The sequence below is a fragment of the Protopterus annectens genome, chromosome 16.part0 (genome assembly GCF_019279795.1).
Source record: "Protopterus annectens isolate FY-2018-M chromosome 16.part0, PAN1.0, whole genome shotgun sequence".
NCBI classification, from domain to species: Eukaryota; Metazoa; Chordata; order Ceratodontiformes; family Protopteridae; genus Protopterus; species Protopterus annectens.
In genome coordinates, this window is record NC_056750.1 from 438923633 (window position 1) to 438948680 (window position 25048).

Below are 25048 nucleotides of genomic sequence, written 5' to 3' on the forward strand. Positions count from 1 at the left end.
GACAGTCCTCGGTGTTGCAGACTATGCCTCTTACCCAGGGATTGTGTGATCTTGTAGTCACTATATAGTTACTATATGTAATTAGTAGAGGGTATAGGGGTAGATTTATTTTGCATGGTCCAAAGCTGCACTTCAGAGCATGCGGATTAGGATGACAATCTTTTTTTCAGTCTTTTGTGGTCAATATTTTTACTGTCTGTTTACTGAAGTTTAGACTAACTAAAGTAGGCCCATATTATATATACTTTATATGGCTCCCTATCACATTGTCAAAAGTTCAAATCTCCAAAGACAATATGGCCAAGACCATATAGCCGAAGATTTGAATTGCCGATAGTTGTGTATTGGGATCGCCGTACATTGCGTAACCTGGGATTTGCCGTTTTCCTCACTGTAGTGTGATCGAGGAGTTGGTATATTTAAGTTGTAGGGGGTATGGGGGTGCAGGGTGGGCTTGCCCCCCTGCAAAAACATATAAGTAAGTTGTTCTGTGTTTTTATCACTTTTTCGGCAATTCAAATCTTCGGCTATATGGTCTTGGCCATATCGTTTTCGGAGATTTGAATGGTCGGCGAAGTGATAGTGATCCATTTTATATATATATATATATATATATATATATATATATATATATATATATATATATACAGATATATATACTATATGCAAACATATACATATAGCTAATACATTACATACATGCATTTATTTATATTTAAATGTATTTTACAGATATTCTAGATGTAACCAAAACAGAAATATAGGTAACCCTGTCTCCATGTTCTTTCTGGGCCTCCCAAAGGCCTTTAATAATGTATCTCACCCTCTTCTCCTCAACAAGCTCTCAAACTAGGACTAAGCAACAACACCATTGAATAGCTTTCTTGTTAACCTCAGCAGTGGTGCACATTTAGTCAAATGCCAGTACAAATAGGAGTGCCACAGTGGTCAGTACTACAACCCCTCTTATTTAATATATCCATAAATTACATGCACAAGACAGCCAGATATGTGACAATCATACAGTATGCTTATGACTCAACTCTTGTCTGCTCAACACTATCCCAACTACAGTCTCCCAAGACTCCTTCTGCTTTTTTGAGACCGGGTTAGAATGATCCCGTTTATTCCTGAATCCATCACCCAAAAAGCAGAATTAATCACATTTACCTCCGGTAACCTCCCACCAGCTAGCACTGCATTTAATACAGTCTCATCCAAAAGCACCAGAATAGAGCAAGTCACCCACATTAATTTACTGGGTGCCACCGTAGATAACAAACGTAAATGTGACCTACACATCAGTACTGTTGTCTAAAGAACCCAACCTCAAATTAGTCCTAATTTACTAAACTAGGCCATATCTTACTAACCAAAGCAGGAAAGTAACTTCGCCATTCCTCTTGTTCCCAAGTTTGCTCTCTCCATCTACAATTTTCTGCACATCTTCAAACTGCACTGACAAACAAGCTTGAACAGTGCTATAATAAAATAAGTAAAGTGGCATCTAACCTCCCAAACTGAACCATCACTACATTCTCCTGCAGAACGTAAACTGTCAAGAGTTACCATACTACATAACATATACACAGCTCAGTTATGGAGATAAAATACTGCATCATCTCCTCAGATACCACAGCCGTCAGTAATAAAATAAAATGGTACAAACCCAAAGGGAACCTTTGGTCAAATGATTGACACTTAATAAAATCCTAAATCTAGCAACTCTGATAGAGACTCCTTATATTCAATGAGAATAGCTAAACTGTGGCACAGCATTCCCTTCACCAACAGGCAAACAACTAGCCACCTTGCTTTTAAACTCAACTCCAAACTATATCTAAAAACACTAGAATCTGTTACTGCTCTGAATCTGCAGGGTAAATATAGCCACGTACCCAAGATTTCTTCTTCTCATTTACTCAGCCCTTTCTTTCCTACTGGATTTATTATGTCTTACCGAAGTGAGTTTATTGCACACCTCCCATGAGTAGTGTATGCATTATTGTTATCCCATCAAGTCACACAGCATGAATATAGACACACACATATTACATTACTTCACCTTCCATATTTTTGATATTCTTTACTGCTTAGTAATGTTTCTACATTATACTGATAATCTGTTCTGGTGTTGTTTTGTAATTTGCGCCAAAGTAACTTCTTAGAACTTTCAACATTTTATATTTGTCTGCATGATAGTTCCTGTTTATTCCATTTCAGTGAATTTCATTACTTTTTATATACAGTCCTTTTCTTTAGACTTTGTCTAAGCTTTGTTATATTGTACATCTACTGGGCTTTCCCTGTAAACAAAAGCAAATCAATCAGTTAATCATCCAGTACAGAATATGTGCATCAAGTTTAAGAACTAGCAGTAATGGTCTGGTCCATTCACTTTGTGACTCCTCTATCTCTTCTAGCTTGAGCATCTTTTTAACACTTACTATTTTGTGATGTGACGGGTCTATATATCAGAAGCCTGAACTTTCAAAAGCTCGAGTCTCATATGGTCGACACCATATGAACAAAGTTTTGAAAGCTTGAAAGTTTCAATGGAGATCGCCATAGGGAATATTATAGCAATAACCCACGCCTGAGTGTGGGTAATGCTAAATTTACCCACGGTTGGCGTGGTTTGGTCCCGAGGGCGAAGCCCGAGGGACCAAACAAAGCCAACCGTGGGTAAATTTAGCATTACCCACACCCAGAAGTGGGTTATTGCTATTATACCATGACATTATTTAAGAAAAGAAACTATTACTTTTCTTAAATAATGGCATAGTATAATGCCTGTTTACTGCCCTTCCGCAGATGTCTGGCATCCGCGGCAGTTCTGATGTACTGCACGCCTGCGCAGTACATCAGAGCTGTGGGCAAAAGCAATGGAGAAAGCAAGATCTCCGTTGCTTTTTTTTTAGTGTTTCGCTATGTTAAATGAGTTTAACATAGCGAGACAGTTTTAAAATAAGCAACGGACATCTCCGTTGCTTATTTTAAAACTGTCTCGCTATGTTAAACTCATTTAACATAGCGAAACACTAAAAAAAAGCAACAGAGATCTTGCTTTCTCCGTTGCTTTTTTTTAAAACACTGTCTCACTATGTTAAATGGGTTTAACATAGCGAGACAGCTTTAAAATAAGCAACGGAGATCTCCGTTGCTTATTTTAAAGCTGTCTCGCTATGTTAAACCCATTTAACATAGCGAGACAGTGTTTTAAAAAAAAGTTATACTAATGGAAAAAGTCCGGGCGACCGGACCTTTTTCCATTAGTATAACTCGATTTACAACGGGCACGCTGGCCAATCAGCGTGCACGTTTTGGGGGGATCATGGTATAATTCCCTTTACTTCACTGTAGTGCAATCTTGGAGTTGGTATATTTAAGAAGTGGGGATGTGGGAGGTTCAGGGGGGCTTGTCCCCCTGCTCAGAGTGTTCAGGTAGGTTTTTTTTGTTTTTGTTTATTTTTATTATATGTTCAGTGTTTTAAAACTTTGCTCATATGGTTTCGATCATGTGAGCGTCGAAATTTTAAAAATTCGAACATGTAATATAGACCCTTTTGTGACTCTGGTATCCTATAAAGTTTCTGTCTAGTCTTTAGTCCAGATGTTGTCTTTGTGTTATATTCTATCAGTTTAGTTCTCCCAGTCATTTCTGAAAAGATGTATTTCTTAACAGAAATGTTCTTCCTTCTTTTGTACTCTTGACAAGAATTCCTCTAATTGCGCTCAGGTAGAGATTATCCAGCATCTTCTGTATGTACTCTAGATTGTAAGCTCACTTACAGAACTTTCTATTTTTAAATTCATTCCACTAGCTTCAGTATATTAATGTGACAGATTTACACTATTATTCGCTTTCCTGGCTGTCTAACCTTACAGTGTACTACATTTATTCTTTTAGTCACTTCAAACAGCCCTTCCCACCTATCTAGAAATGTGTTTTCTGTGGAGGCCACTAACACTAACATCTGATCTTCTGTGGGTTAAATTTCTATGTTGAGCAATTTTACTATAAATTTGTTACATATCTTGTGGTCTTTGCATGTGCTCTTTTACAATGGACATCACCAGTTTTAGTCTATCCTGAAAACTAAGTGTAACAGTTTTAAGTTCCGAGACGTAAGTGTGTGTATGTGTGTGTGTGTGTGTGTGTGTGTGTGTGTGTGTGTGTGTGTGTGTGTGTGTGTGTGTGTGTGTGTTGATGAGAATGAATCTGTACAAATGAGGATTTCCATACAGCTAAGTGCAAGATTGTGGTGTTTCAGAGTATTCCGTTTTCTCTGTGGTATAGTGATCTCAGAGTTAGAACTTATAAATAATGGGGGTTAAAAAACAGTTCTTAGAGAAGAACAATGACTGTTGACATTCACTGTTCTCCCTTTAGGTTTTCTATTTTCTTTTGTAATTCAGGGATTCTCAGTTTTGGATCTCAGATTGCAATGGATATCCTGCCAACTACTGTAATGTTCAAGTATACTATTAAATGATGTCTTCTCTTTATCCAGGTTTCCTTAGCAATGTCAATCAGCTCTTGTGGATGTGTGCAGTGCAGAAGTTCTAATTGGGTAAGCCCAGTGAAGCTTTTGACACCTCTAGGGTTGGAAGTTTTACCATCTGTGTTTGTAACATTTTTATCCTGGATTGGAGTATTTTATTGAACATTTTCAACATAACATCAGTCTACAGATGGTAGACTGATGTCTTCAACTGCTTAACTTTAAAGTACTGGCATAACTGATGCAATACTCGTTGTAAAGGGAGTGTCTTGGTCATTAAGTATCTCTTTAGGGATATTCACTCTGGAAAATAGTAATACCGGTTCTCTGGCAGTAACCTTTGCATTAGCTTTGCATTCTGGAAAATTTGTAGCATAGCCCATTATTGTTAGTATGTATTGATACCCATTGCTAGATTTTTACTAGCGATCCCACAATATTCATGGCAGTACATTCAAATGGCACCTCTACAACAGGCATTAGAATCAATGAACTCTTAAATCTAGAATGAGCTGCAGTTTTCTTGCATTTTAAACAAGAAGCACAGAATTTCTTTCATTGTGCCTGGTCAGTAATATCTGGTCAGTACTCTTTCTTTAGCATTGTCCATCCCAGGGTGCCCTTGTAATAGCACCATTATTAGTATCATATAGGGTTTTGGTATAGTAACTATTGTAAAACATCTTTCCTACTTTTACAAGACATTATCTTTTAATTCCAAATAGGGTTAAGAAGTAATGGTAATATCTTGTCCACTATCCCCTACTACAACCTTGGTTATAATCTCTCTTGCTTTACTTAAAGTATCACACCGTATTGTACTTTTTTTAAAGATTTTTGTGGCATATCTGTAAATCCACTTACAAAATTACTTTCTTGACCAGCTTGTCTTGAAATGGGAAGGTAATAGCATCCTCTCCCAAAGCCACTAGGACTGCAACTATTTGTGTTTTCCTCAACAAATGGCAAGTCTTGACAAAGATCACCTTCTGCTTTATTTTCTTTGCTGTCCATACAAGTTGCTTGACTGTTCTCTTTCCTTTCAGGTCGGTCACTGTCAGTCATGTAGTGAGTGAGCACCACCTCCCACGTCCTCTTCCTTCTATGCGTTTACCTCCTTTTGCAAAGGGTATCTCAGAACAAAATTTATCTTCACTTTTAATTCTTTCTTTACTTACAGATACATTTTGCTTAGAGTCCACCCTTACTTGAGTTTTATGCTTGACACTATCTGAAATGGGTTCATAATTCTGCACTTTCCTACCTATTTTATTTTTATTACTCAGTGTGTTCTAAGGGCCCTCACTTTAGTGCCCTTCTATCTTTGTCTACTTTATTTCTGTGCTAAGACTTCTTTTGCAGATTTCTATCTTGTACAAATTCATACTTCAGAATTTTTTATCAGATCTCCTTCCGTCCTTATACTGTAATCCTTTGCAGTTTGGGTTTCTGTTACCTTCAGTCCCTACACTTTCATCTTAAAGTTTGTGGTTCTCTTGCTATATCATTGGGACAGGTTTCTGATAACAAACAGGATAATTTTGACTGTCTAATAACAACCAAATATAACATATTTTGTAGATTCTATACAGATTCTGTTCTCCTGATTTTGATTCTGGACCCATATTTGAGTGTCACTGCCCCCCCCATTATTATACTGAATGAGTGTATGAAGCTGTTGTTTTATCTCTTTCTTGTTAATCATATCAAGCTGTGTCACTGGATTCTCCCTCCATCCACATTTTCTATCTTGCTTTAAAATGGGTAAATTATTTTCATAATAGTACCAATAACACAAAGAACCTCCTATGTTGTCCCACAAAGTCAGGGCAAATGACCACCAAACTCCAAAAGTAAACTTCAGTCCAAAACTTATGCAAACAAAATCCGTTTATTAACAAAATCCACTGATAGACTGTTAAGCACTTTCGACCCGCAGCATTAGCAATGGGACTTCATCAGAATTGCCTGACTGGCTTCACAGTCTATCAGTGGATTTTGTTAATAAACAGATTTTGTTCACATAAGTTTTTGACTGAAATTTACTTTTGGAGTTTGGTGGTCATTTGCTCTGACTTTGTGGGAGAACATAGGAGGTTCTTTGTGTTATTGGTGTATTAGTGTAGCCTCCCTTGGTGCTGGTATAGTGATTTTTTTTATTTTCATAATAGTACATCGTAAATCAAATCAGGAGTTAAGTCACAGGATGTAACAATTTTCCTATAAATGTTTTAATTTCTGCATCTGTGAATGGACATTCTTTTCTCTCACAATAAATGTATATTACCTCTACTTTTTGGTTGTCACTAATTATATACTTGCCTACCAGGAGATCCTTGATAAAGGTAATTATGCTGCCAGAGTCTAGCAAAACTTCAACTTCTCTTCCTCAACTGAAAACAGTTTTGTTGTTTTTTTTTCGGCTTTTCCCAGTTAAGGGTCGCCACAGCAGAACTCCGGTGCGCTAATGATTGGCAGTCTATTTTTATGGTGCCGAGGTGCCAGCCCAATACCCAACCTTCAACGAAGGCACGCCCATTCACGCATGTCTTTCAAACGCCACTCGACCGCAGGGAGGACATGCAGACTCCACACAGAAGGTGCGTGTACTTCACTAATTTAAACATAATGCTGACTGAATTATTCTAATTGCAGTCATAGCTCTCAACCTTCCATCTCCAAAATGAGGAACACTAGCCCTCATAATGTGGAACAAATGGGCAAAATGTGGAACACATACTAATGGCTTACTAACAGCTTCAACTAGGCAGGCCATAGGATGGTTAAAATATGCTGGTTTTACTTATAAAGAAGATCTTTTAATGAATTAATATGATTCATTTCTATTTACCATGGATTTCACTTAAAAAAATTCCTAACACTGAATGTGTAACAGAGTCTTTCAATGTGGAACATTGAGGAACTTTGAGGAACATGAACTTTTTAAGACCCTAAATGAGGTAAGTTCCTCATAATGAGGTACACTTGAGAGGTATAATAGCAGTCATGTTGCAATCCATAGGAAGAACTTCATTTGTAGCACGCATTTCAGTTTTCACATTTCTCCTACTAACATTCTCTTCAGTAGTAGTACAAAATCAGCAATAAGCACCCTCCCCAACATTTTAAACAAGTTAACCTAGAAGACAGTACATTTCTCCCTGATGTGGTGCACAGATAAAACCCTAACTATGACCAATATAACCTGTGTCTGATTAGTGGACATGGGAGCTGGAGAGAGAGTGAGCTAGGAATGTGGAAATGAGTATTATACAGCTCAGTCATTCTGGGAGGACGGATATGACTTGGCTTGCTACTTAGGTAACACTAGGAGAGTTCTGACTGGTGTGACTTATGGAGTCTGGACCATATATGTCAGGGGCAGTCATGATGGGAAAATAACCTAAAGACTGGCAGCTACAGCAACCCTCAGAAGTTGTTGAGGGGTTATAGGATCTGTTGGCAGGAGACCCTGATGTCTGCCTGGATGATGGCTCCACAATCGACTCTCACCTCATTGGGATATGAATGGGCTAGTGATTGCTCTTGTCTTTGTGAGGAATGAATAGGTTACACAGTGCACAACCGGGTGATGATCATCAAGTAAAGGGTTTAAAGAAACAACATGGTACTTTTTTAGCTCATCTTTAGACTCCAAAGCAGACAATTCAGGTTTAAACAATGTGCTATTAACTAAAAAGAGTTCTAATGTTATTAGGTAGGGATCATTTTGGATTTGCTTATATTACTAGATAAAGTTCTTTTAAACTCATCTACTACTAGAATTCCTAATATTTTAACTTTGATGTCGCTATCACATTCTAATCACAGCTTTTAAATATGTTTTAACTCTTACATCTGAAATCTTTCTGGTTTGTGGGCATTAAAAGTAAAAGCTTATGGCTTGTAATTCAGAAGGTATGCCAACATTACCTAAATGTCATTTATTAGTTTGTCATTTGTTTACCAGGAAAGTCTGACTGGATAATTCTATCCATTTTCAGCAGAGGCCTGGGAGAAAAGCTCCACAAGTAAAAGAACAAAAAATGCGTATATACATAGGTGAAAACTGACATCATATCACAATATACTGTAAATACATACATACAAATATTAATACACATATAGCATGTAGAATAATACACATACACCATCATTAAAATAAAATAAATATATTATCATGTGGCATCGAAATGTGTTGACACGTTAAAAGTGTGAGAGTCTATTACTCATACATAAAGCAAAAGTCGGAGCGGAAAAAAGTCAAGCAGTGACTGATAGGAAGATCGGGGAGAGTGAGAACAGTATTTGTTAGAGGTAATAAGCAGAGCAGGTGAGAAGCAGGAAAAAAATGAGAAAAAGCAAGATTAAGACTAAAGGAAATAAGAGTAGGAGAAATAAAAACAAGGAAAAGGAGACAGAGGATGTATGTAGGTATTAGAGGAGAAAGAAATGATTTATAGCCAAGAGATCAGCAAGTGCAAAGCCAAGAGTCAGACAGGAATTCTTTTAGTTGCAGCTGAATTAAATTAATGGTATGTTTTACCTTGATCGGTACAGAGATTGTTTTCCAGAGTTTTGCTATTTCTGAAATAGTAGCTACATTTATCAACACAACTACCTGTTGCTGCATTTTCATCACCTTTTTGTCTGTGTTCACCTTAGTCTCAATTAAGTATTTTCAACAACTTAGTGATTGGGGTCACCAGGAAACACACCTAGCAATAACAGTAAAAAAATCTTGTTGGTAAGAATGCAAAACCAGTCAGGAAAACATAGGTAACAACTTCATAAGGAATCAGCAGTTCAGATATGTTATGAACTTGGCAGCAGAGGTATTGCAACGAATGGCATATGGCAAGTTCTTGCTCAATTGCCTGCATTCTCAACCAGTTTAATATCAAGAAACACCGGTGACATCAGTTTGTGTAAAAACATGAGGTTAACCAAAATAACTGCCCATTTGGCAGTCAGATCAAATTAAAAAAAAGTATCTTGTAATATTCACCATGTGTGTGCGAGTGCATACAGTCACTTACTCACACACACACACACACACACACATACACTTGGGTGCACACATATTATATAGTTTCTCTCTCAAATAGCCTGTTCACACAAAGTCCCAGAATGCAGACCTTACCCAAGCACCAATTCTAGCTCTTTACTGCAAGTAACTCCTCCAGGTGTATTTCACAAATGGCTGTCACATTCCATGCCTCAGGGTCTTTGAGTAAGCCCCTGCTCACCCATTTCTGAACCTCTGAATAAGGATCTAATGTGCTTGTGTGCTGCCTGCAAGCAAACTTACTTTTATACAGCAGAAGTAGTGAAATTCTTCCTGACTAGCTAGACAATACAGTGATTTTTCTGACTGCAGTTCTGTGAAAATTCCAAACATAAGTCATTTGCCATGTATTTGAAGGAATACTACACACACACACACACACACACACACACATATATATATATATATATATATACATATATACACACACACACACACACACACACACACACACACACGCGCGCGTGTGTGTGTGTGTGTGTGTGTGTGTGTGTGTGTGTGTGTGTATTATCATTGGTCAACTGTAGCTTCTGTTAACTTTCATAAAATCTCAGTGAATACACTATTACTCCTGCACACACATACCTGATCAAATCACAAATCATCAGCATGTGTGCACTAATAGGCATGTATACTGATAAGTGCTACAGTGCAAACAAAACCAAAGTAAGTTTGTTGTACTGATCATAATAAAACACATATACTTTTCTGACTGGTGCACTGAAGACAAATCTAAAACATCTCTACCCACAGACACAAACACAATATCTTCATTAGGACTCTACCAGCATGTTCCCTTCCTTACGTACAGCAACTCCATGATTGCAATATAACTACATACTACACTGTAGTCAACAGCATATTTGTGAAGTCAACCATCCACATAGTTGACTAAAGTAAACAGTGCACTTCAAATGTGATGAAATGAAGATTCACCTTGAAACAGTGCTCATATTTTATATATGTATATATACGTGTGGGTCTACTTCTTACTGAATTTACACTTCTCCAAATCATAAATTGATGACACTACTTCACCGAAACTCTGTTAAACCTAAACCATGGACTACCGAACTTCTCTCCCTGGGAAACGAGCCACATGGCCACCAGGGAAAATAAGTCAACGGAAAGAAATTAAACCCACCCAAGTGGGAGGCATCACCCCCACACTCCCACTAACTAAATATACTAACTCCAAGATTGTACGACACTGGGGAAAAGGCAAAGTTCACAGTGGTGGTTTCATGTCAATTAGATATCATATGCTCCAGATAGGCCATTCACATTGTGTTGGATTTAGCCTGGCCATTGCCTTATTTTAAAAGGTTATAGCCTATTCAATGCAGCTCTTCCTTTCTCTCATCTTTCTAGTATTCCATCAATGGGTGGCATTGTGCAACTGCTTGTATCCATGTTTCTGGCATTCTATAAGGTGAAAGTTAACCTTTTCTCCTGTAATGGTTAGAATATGGCATTAAACTAGGTTGTTTTGCCAGACAGCTCTGAAAACTCCTTCTTGATCTTTAAAAGAAACTGTTTTTATTTATTGTTTTTGTGGCTTAATCGGTGCATTGTCTCTCTGAACTGCAGGCATTCAGGTTAGTTTTCTTTCTTCACTAAAGTTACCACTGTTTACTGTTAAACTAACTACAGAGATTTGTAGTTCCTTCCATGTTTTCATAAATGCTCTTTTTTTTTCTTCTCTTATAGGTTCATAGGTTCATAGGTTCATACTAGGCTATCTGCCCTGGGGCAATTATAAGCCTAGCCCGATTCTGTATGGCTTACGCCACCCCTTGATTTGAGTATACTGTGCCTTTTTTAAGGTTTAGTTTACTGTCCCTCTGTCTAATAGTGACACGGGTGTAATCCCTGGGACAAACCTACGATCCCCCATCCACCTATCGAGATTCTTCTTGAAGAGATTCAGTGAGGTGCTCTGCCTCACATGAACTGGAATTCTATTCCAGAGCGAAGGGAGCCTCTGGGTTATGAACCTGTCCCTCCAGCAAGTTCTATTTATTTCTGTGCTGAGGTTCAAGTCCCTCGAGCGTGTGGCTCTAAGGGATTTAGATTTACTGAGGTGGAGCATTTCCATTAATTCTGGATTTGACATAGCTTTGTATGTCAGGCATAGATCGCCCCGAAGTAGGCGGTATGCAACTGAGTAGAGCTGGAGTTTTTTTAACCGAGCAGCATATGGCATCTGTTTGAGACCCTTGATCCTCTTGGTGAGATACTTTTGGGGTCTCTCTAATTGGTGCAGGTGTCGGGTAAGGTACATCCCAAAAGGGGCATTGTATTCTATGATGGGCCTGATGAGGGATGAATAAAGGGGCACGATTACCTCTCTTGATCTAGATGTGAAACTCTTTGTGATGAGGTGGGCTATGTAGAAGGTCTTTCTAACCACTTTGGCAATGTGGTTTTCAAAGGAGAGATTGCTATCAACTTGGGTCCCCAGGTCCCTAATAACTTTCTCTGTACTTAATGGGTTTCCGCCTATGTGGTAATTTGTGGGCACATTGTTTTCGCCAAAGGGTATGACTATACATTTTTTGGCATTTAGCTTTAAACCATGGAGCTGGCACCAGTTATCTGTCTCTGTGAGACCTTTTTGAAGGATGTTTCTGTCAGCTGGAGAGTCGATTATGGTGCCCAGTTTGCAGTCGTTTGCATTTTTTGGCATTTAGCTTTAAACCATGGAGCTGGCACCAGTTATCTGTCTCTGTGAGACCTTTTTGAAGGATGTTTGTGTCAGCTGGAGAGTCGATTATGGTGCCCAGTTTGCAGTCGTCTGCAAACTTGGTGAGCCATAGTCCTCCCACGTTTGCCTGTACCTCGGAAAAGTATATACCGAACAAGAGTGGTCCCAGGACAGATCCCTGTGGGACGCCACTTGTGACCGGTTTCGAGTCTGACATGGCTCCAGCAACTCTCACTCTGTGGGTTCTGTCTTTGAGCCAGTTTGCAACCCATCTTGTGACATAGGGGTTTATATTTAAGCTGGATAGCTTATCTATGATGCCCGAGTGGGTATTGTGTCAAATGCCTTTGCAAGGTCCAGATAGGCTGTGTGGACTACCTTCCCTTCATCTATGGCTTTGGTGACTGTTTCGAAGAAGTCAACCAGGTTTAAAAGGCAGGATCTGCCCTTGACAAAGCCAAACTGGGTAGGATCTAGTGTCTGTAGGTCCCCAATGTCTTTGTTTATGAGCTCCATGATGATCCTCTCCATAGCCTTGCAGACTAAGCTAGTCAGGCTTATGGGGCGATAGTTTCAGGGTCCGTGAGGCTCCACCTTTGTGGAGTGGGACCACTGTTGCTGTACGCCATTCTGTGGGCACATATCCTGTAGTGAGGCTGAGATTGTATAGCTGTTTTATTTGAAGGATTAATTCCTCTTGGAGTTCATGTAGGACGCAACCTGGGACGCCATCTGGTCCCATGGAAGCAGTGTTTTTTTGCTTTGGAGTGGGCAGCCTTCACCTGAGCATCAGAGATGTTTGGGAGGCAGCCCTCTGCCGGGATAGATACTTGCTCTTTTGGGGGGGAGGGGGTGGAAAAATATCTGCACTTGTACATAGGTTAACTGCCCTTGTGAGCCATTTTAAGCCTAGCCACTTTTCCCTTGTGAGACTCAAACCCTGCACCTTGTGCCTGTAAGGCAAACACCTTAACCATTAGGCCACCCTCCCAATCCTTACTGGTCTGTCTAACTCTGCAGTTTACCTCAATTAATTTTTCTATTATTTCAAATGGACTCTGTAATTTAGCCAAAATGTATTTTCTGCAGAGACCAAAACCAACACTTGATCTTAAGCTTTAAAGTCCCTAGCTCTTGCATTTCTGTTATACATCCCTTATTGTGTAGGTTGGGCTGTTTCCATGTGTTCATGGCTATGGGCATTGTCACTTTCAACCTATCTTGTAAATTGGTATAGTATTCTATAACACTTTTTAATGGCATGTTTTCTTCTTTCAAAAATTTCTCTGACAATATTTAACAGCCCCTAAAGTGCCTGCAACATAATAACTCAGAAGGAATACACCCTGTCAAAACATGTAGTACTTCTCTAATGCCAAACAGGAGGCATCTCTAATGCCAAACAGGAGGTGTGGTATTATCTAGTCCAGCTTTGTCATCTTTCACAGTATCTTTCTTCAGCATAGACTTTGGTTAAAACACTCCACTAATCCATACATCTAGGAATGGTACAATCAGGATTTTAAGGGCTGGATCTTCCAGCACTAGCACAACTGGCAGATTATTTTGGACATAAAAGGAGTCCCTGGTCAGTAAATATTTAATTAGGTACCCCTTCTTTCGAAAATAGTGAGACTAGTTCCCTAGCTGTAGCTTTAATATTAGCCTTACATATTGGGATAGCTTTATGTACTTAGCTGCATAGTCCAATACATTACTGGATTTTACCAGTGGTCCAACAATGTCCATAGCATCACGGCTAGATAATATCTCTATGATTGGCATTGGAATCAGAGGATTTTTAAAGTGTGGGTGTGGGGCTGTCCTTTAGCATTTAGAACATACAACACATACTTTCTTAATTTTCTGCAATATTTCTGGACAGTAAATGCTTGCTAGGATCCTTGTTTAGTCTTATCCATTCCTAGGTGCCTGCTTGTACATGGCTGTGTGCTAACCTCATCAATATACTTCTGAAAGGTTCTGAATAACAACTGTTGGTTTGCTACTTTGTATAATTTTTTACCATGTAAAAGTCATTTTGTAACAAAAAGTATTCAGCTTTTCCCAAACAACTTTACTTACACTTTCACTTGTAATGCTTGAAGTGTCATCTTCCCACTGGGTTATTTTAAAATGTAAGTGGCTTAACTAAAAGGCAACTAATTCCAGAGTTTCCTCAAGGTCAGCCTTTCATGAAGTAGAAAGTACTATTTCCTAAAGGGCGGTTTACACCAGTATTCTTTAGTGTCAGTTGGTATCTCTGCCTTGTTTACTTTTTCTTCCACCTGATACAATGAGCCTTCTTTCTTCTTTTAGTGTTACTGTATTTTCATTCTATAGGAATACCGTTAGGACTCTTTTCATGGGGTTCTTGTCTCTCAGAATGCACTACCCCATTCTTTTTCTTTCCTTTTTTATGCAGTTCACCATCTGTCCTGGAGTGACTGACCACTCTCTCAGTGAGTGGCACCTTTAATTCAGTTTTGCTAGTATTTCTACTTCCTGCTCTGTAAAACATTCAGGCTGGCATCACACATCTATCCTCTGCTTTACAACACTTCCAGGTTACAATATTTACTATAATAGTTATCTTTCGTTGCAGATTAATCTCTTGCAGGCTGCTCTACCATAGCTATATATGAGCACAACTCATAAAATTGTGTATTTTTTCTTCTTTCTTTATCCCTAGCCAAATATTTTTACCTTTAGGGATTTCTACATCATTTAATTTTATTTTTGTTATATGTATATATACTAATGAATATGTTTGGTGATTGCTCCCTTACCCTTTCTCCAAGTTAGGTAGATATTCATCCATAGTGGGAAGAATGTATCCCGTTTATACATCATGTGTTAAAATCAAGTATCATAACAACAGGATGAAATACCTTTCTAGATGAATAATGAAATACTGTTTTTTTTACTATTATTGTAATGAATGTAAACTACTTCATCAGCTTTTTAGTATGAGTTTTCTTCCTGCATACAAACTGTTCCTTTATCAGTGTGACCATATTGCCCAAATTTAGAAGTCCTTGAAGCTCTCTGTCACCAATTGAGGCATTGCATTGAATTAAGTTTGAAGGAAAAGAAAGCAGTCTCAGTCATTCTAGCAGATAGTTTATCACATAGTATAGGTATAGCATGACTAGTAGCATGTTTTCAGAGGTCACACTTTTTAAGGTTTAACAGTGTTGCTATGATTAGTTCAGAATCTAGCTATGCAACCATTTCCACATGTAAAACAGAACATGTCTACAGCTGATACTTTTTGTTTGTTATCATCAGTCGACACCTTTTTTTACTACAGGATAAGACTGCTCAGTTCTGTACACAGTTTCTTGGCATAACATTTTTTTACTAGCATAACAAAACTTTCAGAGTCTTTAGGGTCAGTTTACTACACCCACTTTCTTAAAGCAGTAGGTAACAATCTTTTAAATTTAGCAATGGCCAGAATCTCCACCAGTTTATTTTTTAGTATGTTGACCCTTAGGATCGAACCGTCAGTTAATTATATATTTGAAGTCTCATAATCTTAACATTTGTTATGAAAATATTCAGATATGAAGCTATGAGTACTTGTCTTGGAGGTAACACTAGCTCTAGCAAGTTAAGTAATAATAATAATAATAATAATAATAATAACATTTAAACCTTATTATAGTCCGGATATTCAGTTCACTAGTGGCTCTGCAGTCAGCTGGACTGAAAAGATCCTGGCCCATTTAGTTCAGTCTCATCTTTCATGATGGGAGTACTGTTAAAAAGGTGATACAATATGTCACTAGTTCTTCCTCACTGGTTAGCTCTTTTAATTGTGGGAGTCTCCTTGATATAACCAGCAATTTGTTCACTGCCAATAACCATTCAGCTGGGGTAATATTACTCTGAAATAGCTGCTCCTAGGTTGTCGCTCTGGCAAACAGACCCACGCAAGTTGCACTCAAAGGAAACAAAAATGCCCAGTACATACCACAAGACTCTTTCTCTTCCTCCCTTTCTCAGTTTTAGGAAATTTATATCTGACATGTAAGTCCTTTGCATTTGCAGCGATAGTTACAGTCTTACAACTTTGGCATAAAGATGCCAAAGAAACCCAATGCAATCCACCAATGTGGCACATTAAGGCAGCACTGACTCTAGTCATATACAACAGTGTTGTTTACTAAACAAAACAACTTTAAAAACACAGGTTATTTAAAAAAGGCCATAGGGCAAACAAGAAATTCACAGCCAGCACCTTCAAAACAGTCCCATCTCTTGGGTTAAAGACTCTCTCAGGAAGTCTCTCTCTCTCTCTCTCTCTCTCACAGTAGTCTAGGACTATTTTAACAGGAGCAAATGCCCACTTCCTTCTAGTGTCTTCTTCCAATTCACTCCTCTGTCTCGTTTCCAAGGACATATTTCCAGGCATCAAATCACCCTCACAGGTCACCAAAAACTACTCAGGGGCTTTCCTCAGCCATCCTTTAATACAGCTTTAATTGCTTCCTGCAGTAAACCTGCTCTAACTAATGCAGTAGATGTTCTCTCTGCTTTTAATTAAACGTTCAACTAAGGTATGAAGAAAATCTATTTATTTACATCACTTTAACTAAAAAAGTTCTAAATAAATTATTTAGATCATGATTTATATATTTTGGGTCACTTTTACTTGAAATGATCTGCCACTCTATGCTACTATATATGTGTGTATATATATATATATATATATATATATATATATATATATATATATATATATATAAAATATATATATATATATATGTGGGGGGGTGCAAAAAAAATGAGACAACATAAATCAATTCTCAGCTGGGGTAATTTCTTACTGATACTTCAAAGTTGTACTGCAGAGTTACAAACAGACACAAATTCTAAGAAATAGGGGGTGAAACACACTTAGAGCAATGATATCATGGATAGTCCATAATGCAAACAGCAACATCAAAAGGTTCTAAAAACAGCTGGAATTTAAAACTATGCATGCTGTCTAAAATTACAAATATGCCTGTCTAAACTGAGTCTCATGTTAGTCCCTTCAACGATTCAGAATAATGTATGGATGGTGACTTAGCTGGGATGGGCAAGCAAAAAATATAGAATACTTGGTGCTAAGACCATATTTTACATCTAGAAATTATAATCTTGTAAATTTTGGGAATTAAAAAAATGATATTAGAACATACTTATCTTGATAGATCACATCAGAAATAAAACTATTAATAGTTGTTAGATGCAGGTCAAAAGCATTTTTAATGTCAAAATGCACTGTAAAATCACATGCACCTTTGGACATTTCTAGACATGATGATAACTAAGAATGGTAGACCATGCATAGTGCAGACTGAAATTATGGTACATGTCTATGTACTTGATACTCCCAGATGTAAGCAAATTACTTAATTAATAATATATACAAAACCACTTTCTGCACCACATACCAACTTCTCACACTGGCCATTTCTAAATAGTGTGGGAAGAAATAGCCAGGGAATTGTTATGGCTAGGCTTGTATAAGCCCTAGGGCCGATAGCCTAATACCAACCTATGAACTTATAATGATCATTAAGAATGTTGCAGTATGCATATTTGATGCATGCTTTAAATATGTCGGAACTGTATGGAGTTAATAATTACTGATGCAAGCAGATTTTCCAATGAAAAATATATGCAAACTGCATTTTCTATAATGGCATTCATAAGCCACTCTGATGTTTTTTAAGCCTAGCAAATGAGCCTACAGTCCTGTAAATGGCATTATTAAAAAAGCAGGTGGCAAAAAGTGTAAATGACTATTAAATTTAAATGTATTTGTTTCTTAACCAATGTAGTGGACTGCTCCAAAATCACTCTGTTATACTAAAATTATCCTTACTGCTATATGAAATTACACAAAACAGTAAAATGAATAAATGTCACATAAGCCAGACAATGAGAAGCCATTTCACTAATGTAAAGTTTCTTACAGAAGTTGAAATGTTAGCCCTCATCTTTAAGGCTACTTGTGTTAAACAAGAAGAAAAAAAAAGCATCATGCTGAAATTCTGTTAGGAAAGAGCTAAAGTGTACCTATTATATCTCTACATTTCAGCTGGTGAATGCACACTTGTGCCTGTCACAGGTGTAGATATATGCAATGCTCATACTTAGATGAAGATAGTCCTAGTGGGATTCATGCATTAAGGGATCCTGCACTCTGGAGCAATCTGGGGTACAATTCTGTAGTGTTAACATCTATGTCTAGGTATTTTGACAATGTGCATAAAATGAGGTGTACACATACGACATGATACCAGAAACAACTTATTCTATGCCCAAAGCTGGGTTTTCATTTTGGACTGCTTAAGTTCTTTCAGCCTTTTTGTATTTCATGAATGACGATTCCCTCGTATTACATCCAACAGCAACAGAAGGCCAAGTCTGAATTCTTTATTTTCAGTAAAAAGCTTGTAAAACATTTTTTTTTACATTTTCTTAGTGATTGTGTTAAAATAGTTGTACTCATCTTATTCTTGAAAACTTGTTTTTTTTCATGCTCCACTGGACCATAGATTCTGCAGCTGCATTCAGTTTTTTATCTTTATTAGCTCCAAACAGTATATTGCACTCATGCCCAGTCTTCATGTGTGGTGCACCATATTTCATCAGCAATTGGTTGTTTCATTTCCTACTCTACCCCTATTCCCCTTGGCTTCTCTCTGGGTTCGCCCTTCCTTTCCCTCCCCTGGTATGATTTTCACTCTTGTAATATTCAAATACATTTTGCCATGTTTTTCCTATCATTTCCCTCCCTTCCTTTCTTTATTCTAGTCAGTTTCTGCCATCTTCTACCCCATATCCAGGAACCTCTTGTGTAATTCATGCTTCTGTACCATTTTTATCCCCTTCCAGTTTTGAGTGAGGATGGTTTTAACTTTGGTGCTCAACAGTCTGAAAGTGTTCATTTCTCATTTTTCCAGATGCTGTCCTCTTTGTTTATGCCCATGTAGAAAATTCTCAAGTATGCTTTACTTCTTTTTGAAATATCTCTTCCCAAATCTTCTGTGCCTCCTTACAGACTTCTGGTGTTGACCCTCATTCCTAGAACACGTGTAGCATTCCTGCCTTTCCCCTTACAGACTTCTGGTGTTGATCCGCATTCCCAGAACATGTGTAGCATTCCTGCCTTTCCCCTTACAGACTTCTGGTGTCCACTCACATTCCCAGAACATGTGTAGCTTTCCTGCCTTTTCCTCCTGACAACTCCAGCATCTGCTATCCTCCTTTCTGCCTTCATTTACCAATCTCATGGGGGGTAGGTATAATCTATGCCATATTATCAGGCTTTGATCTCCCAATCTATGTATTTTATACATGTGCCATGCTGCTTGAATCATCTTTTGACAATACCCTGCAACTCCCTTCTGTTCTTCCTCCCTTGCCCAATTCTTTCTCGTTCTCTCTTCTTCAGTCTTGTCCCTTCTTTCTCTTAATACTTAACAGATGTTTGATCATTTGCCTCCCTAATCTCTTTAATTTCCTCTGGGGTGCATCCCCTCTCTTTGTATGCTTTTTCAATATCTTCCTGTGTAGTAAGTAGTTCCCCCACTGGGCCTCTGGTACTCTGTTTTAAAATCCACCACTGCTTTCAGTCTTTCCCATCTATACTTTTCTCTGCAGAACAAATCTTCCTTTTGATATTCCTTTTCTCTAAATTTAATTTTATTTTCTATCGTTGCCACTTACTTTTTTGTTCCCCAAATGTTCTGAGGTTCCTTTTACCCCACTTCATGTATTACAGTTCTTTTAGAGCTGCTTCCTTTATGTCATTTAGTAACTTTCTCTGCTTTTTCTTCTCTCTTACTCTACTTTGCTTAAACCCTTCTCTTCTCTTCCAATCTAGCAAATGAAGTTATATGTCACTGTATATTTTGGGATATGTGGGAGCCCCCAGTCCCTCTTTTCCTACCCATTCTTATATCTGCCTTGCTCACTCTTTCCCCTTGCCTTTACTGACCCAATTCTCTAGGTCTTTTTATATTTGTGAAGCCCTTTTGTCCCTGATGGCTTTCTGTATATTGTGGAGTAGGTAGAGGATCATTGGAAGTACCATCATCTTTGCTGCATTGCTCCTCCCTAGCAAATTATAAGTCTTCTCCACCCTCTTTGGAGAGTATCTCTTACCTTTTTTTCAACTTTTTTGAGGTTTTTTGATGTTTGTCATCATGTCCCCAACATAGTGCTAGGAATTTGGGGAACTCCTCTTTTATCTCACATATCCTACCTTTCCCTTTTTCTAATCTTACTACCACTATGTTTTTGTTGTTGCATCTAATTCCCACCACTTCCTTAACCTTCTCAACTGTCTCTCTTATACTTCCCATTGCTACAGCCACATCTTCTGGCATTAACATACAGTCATTTAAACAGAAACACAAAGATTTTATCTCCTATGCTTCAGCAAGCATTCCTAAATTGTGTTCCGCATCTATTGCCAGCTCCTCAACTGCAAGTGTGAACAGGCCTGGGGACAGCAGGCACCCCTGTCTGTTTCTCTGTCTATCCTCATATCTTTGAATACTTCTACATTTAGGAGCATTTCAATTTATGAGTCTTGATATATGGCTTGTATTTAATTCATGAACATTTTTCCCCGCCTGCCTTTGCTACACCGACTTCCATAGGAATTCCCACCTCATCACATGAAAAGCCTTCTGCAGATCAAAGAGCACAATTCCACCTCCCCCTTCTTGCTTTGTCTCAGCCCATTTATAGATTCCAGCATGTTCTACCAGTTTTTTTCTGCCTTCCTTCCCTTCAAAGACACTGCTCTGCACTGTACCAGGTCTAGTTCAGTCTCTCTATCCAGCTCCTCAGTCACCCTTCCTTCTTTCCTTCTGCCCTCCTTCTGCCCTCCCCAGTTTGATCCCAAACCACCAGTGCTCTTCTGCTTAGTCCCTATTGTTTATATTATCCTGTATGGACTCCTTTATTAGTCCTTGTATTGTTTCCTTGATCCCTTTCTTCTTCCATTTATAGCTATACCACCTCCACCACCTTTTCATTGTTTTCCATTCCTGCACCCTTAAGTCTCACTGATGCAATATGAGCCATCAAACCCACTTGCCTGTACCAAAACATTTCTGGTGAAGGTGTATTACCTCTCATTTGGATACCTTTCCCAGAATATGTCCAGCCATCCTCCCACTTTCAATCTTTGGGTTAGTACTTGCCTCATGTTTTTGCTCTATCCCCCCTCCATACAGTCTTTTTCATGTTCTAAGGTGACATTATACTCTTCCCTGTTATCTCTATTCCATTTCTTCATGTCCCTTTTTGGTGCATATATTTCCTATATTCCAGTATGCACCTTTCACCCTTGAATACCAGATGACTGTTATACCTATCCCATCTTTCACATTTTATTACTTTTTCTGTAGTTATCTGAAACCCTTTACAAAATATAATTGTTACTCCTCTCTTTCCTCCCCCTGCATTATTGTTCATTTCTCTCATTTGGGTTGTCATATATAGTATCTTCTCCTCATGTCTTTTCTGTTTTGTTTCTTGTGATAGAACAGTGCCTCCCCATCCTCTTTATGGTTTCCTGTAATTTTCTTCTTCTGATAGAACACTGGGGGGGGGGTCATCAAATCCCATGAAATTAACTGTATATACCTTGTTGTTTCTGCCCAACCGTCCCTGCTTTCCCAGTTGGTGCCATGCAACATAACCCTTTTTCTAGGCTTATCCTTCAAAATGAACATTGTTTTCTTTGTCAGCTGCTAGTGACTTCCTCCCCATCTCTGGCCTCTGGATCCCTTCATTTTGTCTTTTACATGCACATAAGTATAGGTTCATTAATTCATAGCTAAGTTCTAGGCTAACTGCACATATGGGCCATTTTAAGCCTAGCCAGTTTCCCTTTTTGAGCTTGAAGTAACATATCCCACTTGGTTATAGAATGGCCTTAGCCATCTGATGATCAAAAATTATATATTACCCCTTACGAGGACATCTGGGATCATACCATAAATAATTGTGTGGACCATGCATGGGATAAAGCATTTAGGAGCTGCCTCTGTCCATTACTAATGCAAGGGGCAGTCATAGGTTCATAGATGATTACTAGGCTAATGGCACAAAAGCCTTTATAAGCCTAGCTAATAATACCCAGGACATGACAATATTATATCTTAATTCCCTAGATATGGCATGGGGTAGTATCAGGGTAGTGAGTTTTTGGGTGTTGCATCTCTGAGTCATTTTACAGACTGCTTTTGTCCATAAGAGACACGGGCAGTACCCCAGGAGTGAATTTACGGTTCGTCATCCATTTATCTAAATACTTTTTGAAGAGAGTGAGAGATGAGCTTTGTTTTACAAATATGGGAAGTTTATTCCCTAGATGAGGTAGCCTTTGGGATACAAATCTGTCTCTCCAGCAAGTTCTGTTAGAGTCACAATTAAGGTTCAGGTCCATGGAACTCATAACCCTCGTAAAAACTTTCTTGTAAATATGTAACATTTTCATCGGGGCTGGATCAGAGAATGCCTTGTAGGTCAGGCATAAGTCCCCTCTCAATAAATGATATGAGATAGAGTAAAGGGATGCGACCTTTAGTCGGTCTGCATAAGACATGTGTCTTAAGCTTTGTATTTTTTTAGTGAGAAACCTCTAGAGCCACTCCCATTGTTGCAAGTGCCTGATTACGTACATGCAGAAGGGAGCATTGTACTCAGTTATGGGCCTGATGAGGACCGAGTACAATGGCACTATGAATTCCTTTGATCTTGATGCCATACCTTTACTTATAAGTTCAGCCACACGGAAGGATATCCTCACTATCGTAGCTACCTAGTGGTCAAAGTTTAGGTTGCTATTTATTTGTGTTCCTAGGTGCCTCACCACTAGGTCTACATTTAAGGGTGTACTATCAATATTATAATTTGCAGGGATATCTGATTTATCAAAGGGTATGATTATGCATTTTTAGCATTTAGTCTCAGACCATGGTTTTGTCACCAGTCATTTTTTGGCCTGTTTGTAGGATGTCAGCATTGTTTGGGGATCCAGTGATTGCTCCCACCTTACAGTCATCAGTGAACTTAGTGAGCCAGAAGCCCCCAACATTAGCCTTCACTTCAGAGAAGTACATACCAAACAGGACGGGTCCCAAAACTGAGCCCTGTGAGACACTGCTAACAGGTTTCTTATCAGAAGTAGATTCACCTATCTGGACAACATGTGTCCTGCCAGTGAGCCAGTTGGCTATCCATCTGATAATGCAGAGGGTTATGCCTAACTCAGTAAGTTTAACTATGAGGATTGTGTCAATAGCTTTGGCCATGTCAAGATAAGCAGTGTGTACTATTTTACTGTCATCATGGCCCTGGTGACTTTCTCAAATAAGTCCACCAGACTGAGTAGGCAAGAACTCATTTGAAAAGGTGGCAACCCAATAAATAAATAAGTAAATAAAAAGAATGCTTATATCAGCTTTGTAGAAGCAATCCAAGTTCTTGTAGTCACAGGTATCCAAGCCAGGCACAGTCCTGGGATAAATTTTCTGTTTCCCATCCATAGATTGCATTTGAATATGGACAGGAATGAACTTTGTTTTATGTGGATGGGAAGTCTGTTCTACAGCAGTTATCCTCTGTGAGCCATATCTGCCCTCCAAACCATTCTGTAGATAATGCAGAAGAGGTTTAGATCCCTAGATTGATTTTTTATTATGCCATTTGACTTTCTGACATGCAGTAAATCCATCAGTAATGGGTCAGAGGATGCCTTGTATGGCAGACACAGGTCACCTCTTATCAGTGTGCGGAATATCGAGTATAGTGACAGAGCTTTCAGTCGGTCCATGTATGACATGTTGTTTAGGCTTTGTATCCTTTTAGCAAGATATCTCTGTGGACATTCAAGTTGTTGCGTGTGTCTGGACAGATACATGTCAAAGGGGGCATTATATTAAATGACTGACCAAATGAGGCTGAATAAAAGAGACAATGACATCTCTATTTGACAAAGCCAAATTAGGTCTGATCCAGTGTCTGGAGAGTTCTTATGCCATTACTGGTCAGGTACATGATAATTCTCTCCATGGCCTTGCAGATAAGACTGGTCAACATTATGGATTTGTAGTTCCCTAAGTCAGTTGATGGGCCCCCTTGCACAGATGGACGACTGTTGCAGTCCTTCATTCCTTTGGACAAAGCCCTTCCAGTGACTGTGCTTAAAAAGGGTTTCTAGTGATCCTGATAGATTTTGTTTTAAGCTATTTAAGAAGCATCCTGGAATGTTGTTGGGACCCATGGAAGTTGTGGTTTTGTCTTTAGCAAGCACAGTAAGGACCTGTTCCGTCATATTAACCAGTAGGTGGATAGTTGTAGGTATTTCTTTGGGTGTGGTAGGAGGTGATGGGGGAAGAAGTTTCAACTGAATTTGGCAGCCATCAGGTTTGCTATTGTTTCAGGCAGGGGTTAAGTGTTGTTGTTTATGATTAACTCAGCACATTGCTGAACATTTCCCCTGAGGTTATGAACATAATTAAAAATAAGCCTTATGCTTATCTTTCACCTAGGAGGTTGTCTTTGCCTCATAGTTTGTTTGTCAGATTTGACCAGTTCTCTAATTTGTTTGTTTAGACTGGTGAGTGTCTTTTTTCACTGCTTTGTCTGTTCCTTCTTGGCTTTGGAGATATTTTTTTTTCTTTTGTTGAATAGCATATTTATGCTAGAGGTCTACCAGGGTGGTTTATTTTTGCCTTTAATCAT